This window comes from Electrophorus electricus, chromosome 5 (genome assembly GCF_013358815.1).
Source record: "Electrophorus electricus isolate fEleEle1 chromosome 5, fEleEle1.pri, whole genome shotgun sequence".
Classification (NCBI taxonomy): Eukaryota; Metazoa; Chordata; class Actinopteri; order Gymnotiformes; family Gymnotidae; genus Electrophorus; species Electrophorus electricus.
This window is the reverse complement of record NC_049539.1, coordinates 1,493,065-1,505,436: the sequence shown is the minus strand read 5'-3', so window position 1 is coordinate 1,505,436 and position 12,372 is coordinate 1,493,065. Positions and strand designations below refer to the sequence as shown.

Below are 12,372 nucleotides of genomic sequence, written 5' to 3'. Positions count from 1 at the left end.
ACTCTCGCTATCTCTGGAGACCAAAGTTTAATGTCTACATGTTCCAGTGTATGTTGAACAGTCAGATCAGTCAGGTAGTGTTCAGATAGCATTAGAGTCTGTGTTTTACATTGTATACACTTAGAATAATAAGTTAAAAAACTCAACATTTCATTTTGATAATTATTTACAGTGTATGTACTATATTAGCGCAGTGAAACACTGATTCTGTCTAAGGTCATTATGATGTTCTGTGGATAACGGTGGAAAAATTTGTTGTTTTTTTTTATGGATGAAATAATTTCAGAACAGAAAGATAGAGTTCCCTGCAGAGGCAGAAGGCAGAGACAAGCAGGCAGGGTGTCCACGGGTCACACAATCCCTGCTCATGCTGCGGGTCGGAGCCTGACATGATCCGCTGTCACACGTGCTGCTTAATGAGAGACGTGTGCTAAAGGCTCGCGTTGGTGCACAGGCCAGATGCGCTCAAACACACACAAAGCCTTTTAGTGAAACGTAGCTCGATGATGTACACTTGGTGAACAAAAGCAGTGTGTCTCAGGTGCGCTCGAGTGCAAGACTAGCTGGGGAAGTCAATAAGTTCTCCTAATTACTAAAAAGCTTTCAGTGTTGAAGTAATTGATTTTCCGTTTAATGAGACCAGAGGTAATGGTCTTGTGGGAGGGTTGTGTGCTCTCGGTAAAAGTACGTAGCAGGTTTGTTTTGCACCTCAGAAGCGCTCTAGTGATTTGACCAGGACATAATCAACCTTTCGGCGGAGGCTGTGGCGGCCGTTGGAAACTGCACGGCAGCAAGCTGTCGGACCTTCCTATCAATCTCCATCTCTGGGACAAAGGGCACAAGTGGAAGAACCGTGCGGCGCACAAAGCATATCGAAGCGGCTACAGCTTTTACTGACGAGCCAACGCAGCCGCGTAGCAGGGCAGGTTGAAATCCTCGAGAAAAGGGCGAGGTGGCGTTTTCTAACACAGGCAAAACTCACACACTCACTACTTCATGCAGATCTCTCAGGCAGTGAATTAATTACAGAAATAATCATTCCAGAATAATCATTTCCTCCTGACAGCTTGACGGAGCTCTAGATAATGGCCCGGGTGTTGGTTTGTCAAGTCCTCGGCCTGTGGGAGAATGGTTCATTTCTTTTATGCACTGTTTACTCGTAGTCCGTTCTCAGTGGAACAGAGCAGCTCCCAGAGGATTCCTCGAGCTTCCTCCCAGCACAGCAGCCGCGCAGGTGCAGCTGGAAGTGTCGCCACTCCGGGGCGTTTTTGCTTCAGGGCTTTAATAGTGGGGCCAGCTCAGCAAGATGGGAACCGTATTCAGGCTCAACCACACACTCGGGGAGAAGGGTGTCCCAGACGCTCGAAAGAGAATGCGCACACACAACATCTAATGATCAAACATCACAAACGATACCTACTGTAGGAGTCTTTGCATTGGGTTGAGGGGATTCAAATAGAGGATTCTCAAGTGCTGAACTGGACCGTGTCCATTAAAAGGTGGCTCCTAGATGTCGAAACGAGTTTGCTGGGGAGTCAGCAGAGTCCTTTGCAGTCTTCAATCGCAGACTGAAGACCATCTATTTGTGGAATATTTAAATGGCCACTGACCCTGCTTCTATATGGGCTAATTGAAACTCTAGTTCTTATTGTAGGGTATTGTTCATTACACTGATGTTGACTATCAAAATCTAGTTATTGTTTTTTTCACTTATCATTGTTTAAGCTAGAAGTACAAAATGCATAAGGTCTAAGTATCAGTACTGATCCCTGTATTTCTACAGTATTCTAGTTCATTGGTATGTTGGACTCTAACCTACTGTACTAGGATGTATTCTATGAGAAAATGAAAAAGAACTTTTGCAAGGCACTCTGGATAAGAGTGTCTGCTAAATGCCATAAATGCAAATGGTTGATGTTGAGAACAGAACACCAGCTTGTATCAAGGGTTGCGCAGAGTCAGTGTAAAGACAGCGATGTCAAACTGCCATCATTTTAGTCAGTGGATTTCTCTTCCTTTGATTTGTCGGCAAGGTGCAAACCCTGTCCGAGCCTTGTGGGCGTTCTCTTTCTATTGGATGAAGACTTGTTTGCTAAGTCGGAGAAAAGACCATCTCTAATAAAAGAAGTAGACACAACAGCAAAGGCAGTTGGCTATAACGCTTCCTAGTTAGAGATCCTCCTGCTTGCTCCAGTAGACACTTCTGGTACTTTTTCTTCCTCACTGATCTTCTGCTGACATTTGTCAAAAAGGAAATCTGATCACATAACACCCTGACACTGCTATAAATGGGAATTGTCTCACCTCCTCCCACCAGATGATGTGGAATCACATGCCTCTCAAGTGGCGTCTCAGTAGTGAAGGTACTGGACAAGTAATCAGAAGGTTGCTGGTTCAAGTCTCACCCATGCCAAGTTGCCACTGTTGGGCCCCTGAACAAGACCCTTAATGCTCAATAATTCAAGATATGTTCAGACATAATTGTAAGTCACTTTGGATAAAAGCATCAGATAAATGCTGTAAATATCGCTGTGTGTAGAAGGCACACACGTCACCTCCACTGGATTAAACAAGTGTGTTATGGGTTTGGTGAGTGTGGGTTTGCTGTCACTGAAAATTTGGTGATTTAAGACACAGGAACTCCAGATCCATCTGAATTGAGTGCAAGTTCTTAAATTGGTGTTTTAGCATTAAAAGTGGTCAAATTCAATGAAATATAGAATTTGTTCGAGCAACTGTTTCCACACAGCCAAATCACTGCTCTGCTTTGTTGTGCTCTTTGAAATATCATGCACATTCACTTCATTAAAGTGGTTAAGTCTCTTTTCCTTTGACTATTTGTAGGCAGACGTTGACTGTAAACCAGTTACTTCTTAGGGTTATTGAACTCAACACAGTTCAAATAGACTCAGGAAATACTGTTAGTATACAGGAAACACTCCTGTGGGTATAAAGTATTCGAGCTCTTCTTTCTCATTTGTTCAGTAGTCCCATGGACTCTCCTGCTGGTGTTTACACGACCCCAAGACATGCAGAATCATCTCCTTTCACCCCTGTTATTTACTCTCCAGTAACTTGCCACCTATTCTTGTAGTGGACCCGTGAACATTGTGAGAGACCAGAGTTTCACTGGTAGTCCTGGTGTCCCTCATTAACCCACACATTTGATCCTGTGGTTTGAATTGCATTCACCTTTGTTGGGTACCCACTCCTCGAGAGGACGGCAACCTTTCTGGTTTTTTGTTTTCCATTAACAAGCTGTCTGTCTGTCTGACTGTCTTCAGCCTGCCAAACCTTCACTACGTTCTTCTGCAGCCTCTGAACTCTGGTTTATTTGGGCCATGAGTGGAACTCTGTTGTGAAAAGGTACTAACCACCCACGTTTTTATCTCAGGACATGTCAACCTCACACCTGTATTGATCGGAAGACCTGATTTCATTGACCACAGATATTGATTGTTTAATGGTCAATACATTTCATGTTTGTCATTCAGTCAATAAATTAATGGAATTGTGAATTGGGTGTGTGGTTTGATAAACTGTACTTATGGTAATAATTTTAGAAGACCAAACTTTATTAGTAATTCAGCAAGAAATAAAGATGCATCCAAGTTCTACACACTTTTTTTCTGACTATAAACATGAGTCAGAATGTCACTTTTTTAAAAATTTAGGGGTATTTTGGTGCAGACGTTTGTGTCCAGAATGCTTTTGCGCCCAGAAATTCAATTTCTAGCATAAGTTTAAGGACATACATTTGTACATTTTGCCAATTTATTTTAGTAACATGTTTACTGAACTGAAATTTTTGGATAAAATCACATTACAAAAATAAATGAACAATACTGAAACTTCAGCAAACACCACTCTCATCGTATAAACCCTTGAAATCCAATGCCAAAAATGCCACATGCATGTCTTAGCAGCGAAGACTTCTCTGTGATGGATGAGGATTGTCACGGGTCTACAATCCCCAGTGCTCCGACAACCAGAACAGCTTATGCAAATGAATGAGTAATTGGATTTTGGGAAGAGCCATAGCAAATTAGCCGAGTGAAGAAGAGTATGTGAGCGACTGGGACAAATGTAGAGCCGGAATGTTCGGAACGTCCATGCTTCCCAAAGAACTACATTTCCCTGTGGACTGCAATCATTCTTCCGGGAGCTTTGGGGTTAGCATAACAAAATCTTTCTAAATGAGAGAATGTAAAATAAATATAGGTTGGGTTCCGTGGAACAATTCCGGTTTAACTCCGATAAGCACTGTGCTTAACATTGATCCCTGTAACATTCCCACTGCGTCCGTGAAAACCACCCTCATCTGGCACTTTGACCGAGGCGTTTTTAAAAGCGCTTGTTTTTCAAAGGTAAAATGGTGTTTTTCTTTGCTCTGACGTTCAGAGTTCATCCCAGCAGTGCCTTTGGAGGTTTATCTTACCCAGTAATACATAGATTTGAATCCTGTGTCTGTCTAGCATAGTGGGCCTTCAGAATGAACTGGCCGTGCTTACTGAAGGAACGTAGATGTGGAGGAAGTGCACAAGATGCTGGCGTCTGCTGTCGTGAACGTGCAGTTATCAGACCCGTCAGACAATCCCCGCACTCAGTTAGGTGTAGCTTGTAATCTCGAGAATCCTGGTGACACACACACACACACACACACACACACACACACACACGGTGCATGAGAGGGCAGCGTTTGATTCAGCAGCAACTCGGTAGTCACACACGTGATTAATACAGGTGATACGTGACTAATGTGATTAATGCCGTGAGTAAACTAATGTGAGCGTTACCACACATTACTGAGCTACACCCACGTCAGCTACTTTGCAGAGCTCCTAACTATTTTTGCTGACTCAAAATGTGAAGATGAGTTCCCTTTCACTTCAACTTAGTTCGACCGTTTAATTCGTGGAGCGATGCTCGCTGTGGTTTTGGCGCACCCACGTATCAGTTGACGCCATGCGCTTGTCGGCTAGACGCGGCGTCCAACTCGTGACCTGTGTTGAAAGAGCCCTTGTAACGCACATGCATGCTGAGCGCTCTCCTGTCTCAGAACAGTTTCCAGGTGTGTGTGTGTAGTTTAGAGCACGGGAATACACCGAACCACTCCAGCCCTTGCACTTAATAACAAGCTTGTTTCTCACCTCCGCTGATGTGCGCGCGAAACCCCCTGGAACGCTCTTCCTGCGAGTTCGCAACCCTAGACTCCCTGCACGTGTCTGCAGGGTTATGAAACAGGGTCAGCGCCAACACCGTTCGGGAACAACAGCTACTGGGCGGGCTTCTCTGCGTGCATTTATTACCCTTAATGATGTGGAGAAGGGCTAATAAGTATTTGAGAAAAACTGGCGTCCATGGGGAGACAGAGGAGTGATTCCTTGGCAGGAGGTGCGACATTCTAATGAGAAAGAGCTAATTGGTTGTTGTCACTGGAGTAAAAAAGGCACTCTGTTCAGAGCTTACTGACCGGTATTACAGAAAGAGATACCGCTCTTATATCTGCAAGCCTCTTGCATACATTAAATGTGAAAAGATGTATGAGAAGACCTAGTAAACACAAAACACACTTTTCACTGTTAAAAGAAGGACCGCATAGCTGTTTACTAAAGCACATGGCCACGGTTTAGTAGGAGGAGTGTCTAGCCTCAGGCGAGTATGCAGTTTTCCGTGTAGTAATATTGTGGGGCCTCCCAACCTGGATCAGGGAAAAAAACCCCAGCTTTGAAATGCTGGTGAATGAGCCATCACAAACGCGACTCTAGGTAACCCCGTCTTCAGAAGATGCACTCAGTAAGGACCTTCCTTGTCTCCATATCTGACTCGCTGAGTATCTTAAGGTTAAAAGCTTCTTAACTGCACGTGGATTTTGAAACTTCAGTGAAGAAGATTAAATAACCTTCGAAAGCCTTTATGGCCATTACAGCAGTAACTCTTTATCTGATTTGGGTGACGGAAATTGCTAAATCCGCATAGAATTCGGACATCTGTGTCAATATCATCCTACTGAACACTGCAGTGATCGTACACGTAAACCAAGACGGCTGCAGCAGCCTTGGTATCTTCATAGCTGTGCACAAGGACACTCATCATAAGGACTCGGGTGACCTGATGCCATCGGAGGGGTAGTCAAGCAGGAAAACCTGCTGCAAACTGAAGTGAAAGAGGATCTCTCTCTCTCTCTCTCTCTCTCTCTCTCTGTCTCTCTCTCTCTCTCCCTCTCTCACTCTGTCTCTCTCTCTCTCTCGCTCTGTCTCTCTCTCTCTCTCTCTCTCTCTCACTCTCTCTCTGTCTCTCTCTCTCTCTCTCTCTCTCTCACTCTCTCTCTCTCTCTCTCTCTCTCTCTCTCTCTCTCTCTCTCTCTCTCTCTCTCTGTCTCTCCAGTTTCCAGAAATTACACAGAACCATCAAGAGCCAATAAGCAGTTTAATTATGAGGTTCTCTATAAAGGTCCACAGTGACAGGAATTTGTCTTCTCCATGTCAACCCCCCACCTCCCACCTGTGGACAGCGACCTCCGATGAGCATTACCTCCATTTGCCTGTGCTAAAGAACATAAGAATCCCTTATGGAGTCAACGTCCAACTTCCATCAGACATTACACGTAAAATATGTCCTCACATAAGTGATGACACACTTCCTTTCCACATCGGTGAACTGTCAGCCGTGCCTGTTAAGATTCAGGACAGCAGACCATTTGTCCTTTCAATGTTAAGCCTTATTGGCTTTGGTAAAGACAGAAGCCATAGAAAGTAATATTGACAAACAGACGTTTTACTCAAATTGTGTTTAATGATACGTATTCATTTAGATCAAAAACCTACCTACAGAATAATGAAAACGCACTGTGTGCTAGAAGGTGAAGGTGTGTGGAAGGTGAGGAGCTACAGTGTAAACACATTAGTTACTGTATAAGAACATTTCACCATAACTCAGGAGGACTCAGGGTAGTGGTTATGATATTTGGGGTCAATTTTCATTAAGCATCTTCCCTTGTTTGGGAGGAGACCAAAATTAGACAGTGTTAGATATTATTATTATTAGATAGTATTATGAATAATCTCGTTATGCAATTTTCCCTTTGACTATTTTCTATCCAATAACAGTAACTTGGGAATATATTGTTAAATGCTCTAACAGTGGATTGAAGTGTGGATTAGATTCCAAGTCTGTTAAGTAGAAGTCGAGGCAGAGGGTATTACAATGTCAAAGATGGAAGACTTTTTGTACATAATATCAGACTGAATAAAAGAGCACTAGAATATAGAGTAAAGTGTACAATTACATGATATTTTCACTCTGGTGTGAAATGTCTTCTGTGTTCATCAATACAGAGGTTATTTAATCAATATAGAGGTCACTGGAAGTGTCACTGGACAGACTTCCCTTTTGACACTGCAGTTAAGTTTATGTGTACTTGAGTACACAGAGAAGATCAAAATTCAACAAGAATGTTTCAGTTCAGTCAGAGGTTAAAGGACATTTCTCATCTTGCAGCCTTAATGTTAAAAGCAGGAAACAAAGCTACACTTACGAGGGTGAGGACAGAATGTCTGTTTCTTCATTTTACATTTACCTGACACTTTTATCCAAAGTGACTTACAATTATGACTGAACACAACTTGAGGGTTAAGGGTTTTGCTCAGGGACCCAACAATGGAAACCTGGCTGTGGTGGGACTTAAACTAGCAACCTTCTGATTACTTATCAAGCACCTTCACCACTGAGCTACCACTGCCCATCCTGTTAGACCATTACACTGCAGGGTGCAAGATGTTTAACTTACTCTATAGTCATTTTATTCTCAGTGCATTCTGATTTCAGATGCATGCTTTTGGGTAACTTGAGAAGCAGTTCATTTATGAGAATTCATGTCTAGTTATTTCTGCCTTTCCCCTTTTTCTGGTTGTCATGAAGGAGTATTGTAGAGAACCTGGGATATGATTAACTCTTTGCAAAACACCTCATTAGAGCAGACATGTTTGATGGTTGAAAAGGCCTTCTCTCAGACATCTGATAAGGCCTGGGTTTGTTGAAAATCTCCTCTGGGACAGACTGGCACAGTTTGTGAGCTGCAACACACAACAGTCACGTCCCGAAGTAAACACGTCAGTACTTTGTTTTCTGATGTGTTGAAAAATGAAACTATAACTTTAACTATAACTTTTTGCCATCTAAAATAAGAAAAAAAAAAACCCAATAGAATTTCAACAGAGATTTGTCACATAACTGTCACATGATTGTTTATGTTTTAACCGTCGTATAAATTATGAATAAATTAGATCTGTAGGCCTTGTCATACATTGCCTGAAAGTCTGAGAAAATTATTAGGATTAAAATTTACCCCACTCACACTTCTCTCTTGCACATTTGTTAATAAACATCACATTAATTATAAAACATCTAATGCTGAAATTGCTTCACTTTCAGACAACAAAATGGAGTTGGTTTACTTGGGCCTGAAAACACTGATTAGTTAGACAGCTAAAAACAAATCGCTACTCCGTGAAGTTTTGTTTATGATACATTCTCTTATACCTTCCTGTCTAACCCCGGTCTGCGTTTGCAAAGGATGTTCAGTCACCACCAAGCAAAACATGACCACACCGGGACCGTCAGTCTCCATCAGGGAAAACTGCGTGTGCCTGTGTTCACAGTGGCACTCCGGGTGACTTTGGAGGAATTTCGTGATGTCACTGTTGGCTTGTGACTAATAAAAGGAGCAGTGGGAGAAAAAAAGAGAGTAAAAATCCCTCACCCAAGTTTGTGGAAAATACGGTACAGAATTGCTTCCTGGCACGTTCTGCAAGGCAGGCTAGTTCTGCAGCAGTATATCAGGCCAGTGCTATTATCCTGACATGGATATTTATGCAGCGGATGCCATAGCGGTTTTGCAGTGCTAGCTGCCTCCTCCCTGCCCTTTGGCACGATCCCGGGGTGCCATCGATCTGGGATGGCCGTGGCCTTCTGATGTATTTTCGTCTTATGACCTGCAGAGGTCAGAATGCTAATGGCTGGCACACGATCCAGGGCCTTGGCAGGACGATATGACAAATGGCGTACGGATCAGGAAGACACGGATGGAATGAGATGCCAGGAACGTTGCTGAGAGCAGCACCCAACAAAGCAATTAAAGATTACACTGCACTTTAATCTTTCCCAGCATCCAGATTTCTGTGAGCTTCCTGTTATGCTGACCAGAACCAGGCACCAGAAAAGAAAGAAAAACCCATTAACATTTAATCACGTCCCCGGTCAGTTAGTGAAATAGGGGGATAAAATCAACATCGTACTGTGTGTTCAGAAATATCCTCAAATAACACTGGACTCCAGACACACTGGGAAGTTAAAATCCATTAGATTTTCAACTGAAGTCGTGGACATTGGTTGCACTTGAACTATTCACTTGAACGCTGCCTTGTACATTTGCATTGTCTCAACAACTCAATAAACACGGAAACATGAATGAATGATGATTTACTATGTGATGGGGCGTAGGGTGTTCAGTGTCAGTGCGGGATCTGAGGAGCAAGCAGGCTCGGTAAGAACGAGGGGGCAAAAAAAAGATCATAATGATAAAAATGCATGAAAAAACTCACGAGTCTAAAAGTCGAGCACATTCACAAACCAGATCTTGGAAGGCACTGTGAGTGGTAGTAACCTGACCCAGTTTGTTGGGATAGCCTGCAGCCCTCCTGGGGTCTTGTTCCAGCATCCTTCTTTCCTCTAAAGCCTTTCACCGCAGCCCTGCCAATGCCTCGCTGTCCTCAGGAAACTTCCTTCTGTGGCTTAAGATCCCCGTTTACTTAAGCGAAAAGAAATCAGACCTGCTAATTGGCATTTAATGGAGATGAGATGAGTTATATCGAGCTGTGTGGCGCGCGTGCCGCCCAGATCCTCAGCGTAGCTGGAAGTAGTCCCAGCAGGCCTTTCTGAAGCGCACTTTGCCTCCAGCGTGCAGCGGGCTGACAGTCTGAGCCGTGGCTTGATTTGTTTATAGCCAAGCGGGACACGCAGAGCTACGCTGGAGAGCAGGCGCGTGATGAACAGGGACCGCTCTTCTGCGTATTCGTAATCTGTGGAGCACCGACGATTCACCGTCACGTCCCACACTTTGTTTTGCATTCGTGAGGCATCCGGAGAGTTGAGAGGAACTGAAGGAGCTCTCATGCGCTGAGCTGCGGGATTTATCAGGCAGCTCGAGTCCGATGGCGGCAGGCTTCACAAACGGCCTTGAGGCATCAACCTCTCGACTTGATCCCCCCCCCCTCGCTGTTTATTTCGTATCGATTTGCACAGTGGGGATGCCTCTTTTCTCCTTCAGTTTACATTTGCAACAGGAGATGAGGAGGGCCATGAGTAGAAGGGATGTGCTAGATAGACACTCCGTAGGGTGTCCATTTCACACGAGCTTTGTGGAAGACGAAATGAAACATGGGTTCATGCATGCAGGCCATAAGATGACCAAATCACACATATAAGCAGTGTTTGCTGTAAAAGAATCTCTTGAGCTGGTAACAGTCTAGTCATTATTATTACAACGTGCTACTGATGATGTACAGAACTGGGTAGGAATGTGTGACAGAAAGTGTAGCTCCCTGTTAGCAGCTCAGGATTCCATAGTCTGGTGTTTAACTTGAAAACATAGATAATAATATGCACTAAATCATCTGGTAATTCCAGCATGCCATTAGGAAAAATTAGACATGATTCCCATTTCTTTATAATCAGCTTTGAAATAGTACTCCTTCCATAAGTTTATTTTTGCAACAATAATTATATTTTCATGTATTCATAGAATATGATCACACCCTTAAATACTTTGGGTTTGTTTTGTATGTACATTTACATTTTCCGTATTAATTGACAGTTTTTACTAAAATTACTCATGGTCTCTTTATCAGCATAGCCAAATAAGACCAGTAGTTTACATAAGCATATTAAAGGCCATGCATGCGCAGTTGTTTATTTTTAATCTGTGAAAAATAAATATTTCCGCAAAGAAAAGTTATATTTTCCAGTTATCTTTCAATATTTTTCAATAAATTTCTTTTTTCTCTGGTGCCATTTACCATTCTGCTGTGTGGGCACCACAGATTGATTGACAGCCTCAGTGTCAAACGTAGCCCCCCACTTAGTCAGTGTGGCGCAGGAAGTAGGATCACATCAACTCGACTTTAATTGTCGGAACCTGAAGAGGTGAAAGGCTGTTAGGGGTCTCGGTCAACAGCGGAATCTGTCGTGTTTAAATAGAAGATAATCATATTCTCTGGTTAATTTATTCATTTTTTAAGAACATATTTAGAGTGGTATCATCTGTGCATTATTTATTACTTATTGATCACTCGTACTTTAAAGTTATTAGCTAATGTTAGCGAGCTAGCTTCTATTAGCGAACAGGCTTTGAGCACACGGCAGGAGCTAAATGTGAGAAAGTCAATGGCACTTTTAAAAATGACATTTGTATATGAGCTAAATTACATAAAATTAGCAAATCATAGCCTGTGCACATTTAGTTATATTCTCATCACTTGCTACATTATTGTATAAAGTGTCAAATGAAAACAATGACTTATTTAAAAATAAAGACGTACCACCTTATCATCCATGTTGCCTCTAGGAAGTGTCAGGAAAGCTGTTGCCTTCAGTTTGGGTTTACTGTCAAATCCGGAGCTGCACTGAGCCGTTTTCAAATGAGTCCACAGTAAAATGCCTGCGACAAACTCTGGAACTGGGTGTCACTTCAACCCCAGAAAGAAATCTGAGCCATTTTGATTTGGTCTCTTTTTTTAAAAATAAAATGTAGAGAGTGACCTTTCCCCCACTTGCATCCAAACACTGAGCATTTGTGTGCGTGCACCATCTCTGTTCAGAGTGAGTGGAGTGTGGGAGGGGCAGATGAGTTCACAGCTCGTGAATATGCAATATAAGGTAGCTTATGATTCGCTATAGTCAATAAGTCCTATCTATGACATCAAAGATAACACCAAATAAAGTGTAATTCCTAAATGGTCGTTAGGGGGCAGTATACAAAAAATGTCAAATTTAGAGGTTATTTTATGCACTCTGCAGTGCTCAATGAACGTTGGACTGAAGTATGAAGATGATCAGACATGTCCTGCTAATAAAGCATTTGGAGTAAGGAGAGAAAATGCTACAGGGCCTTAAGGTGGATTTGAGAAATATGGTCCAAGCTTTTAATCAGTCATCTAAAGGACTTTGACCTGCTTTAACATAACCCACCTTAAACGGCATAGTGGTAGTTAAATGATGAGAGAATACCTGTAAATTCAAATGAAGAATTTATCTGGCTAGAAGTCATGTACACCTCAGTTTTATCATGAAACCAAATAAGAGTGAAGCACTCAA

General features: G+C 42.6%; 1 long non-coding RNA gene across 1 annotated transcript; it reads right to left on the bottom strand.

Annotated features, from left to right (window-relative positions):
• Positions 1-7,687: 7,687 nt before the first annotated feature.
• Positions 7,688-12,132, bottom strand: LOC113588756. Its single transcript, XR_004776085.1, has 3 exons — positions 11,598-12,132; positions 11,076-11,239; positions 7,688-10,414 (listed from the first exon to the last, which is right to left on the bottom strand). It is a non-coding gene; the product is annotated as an uncharacterized LOC113588756 (long non-coding RNA).
• Between the last annotated feature and the right edge of the window lie 240 nt (positions 12,133-12,372).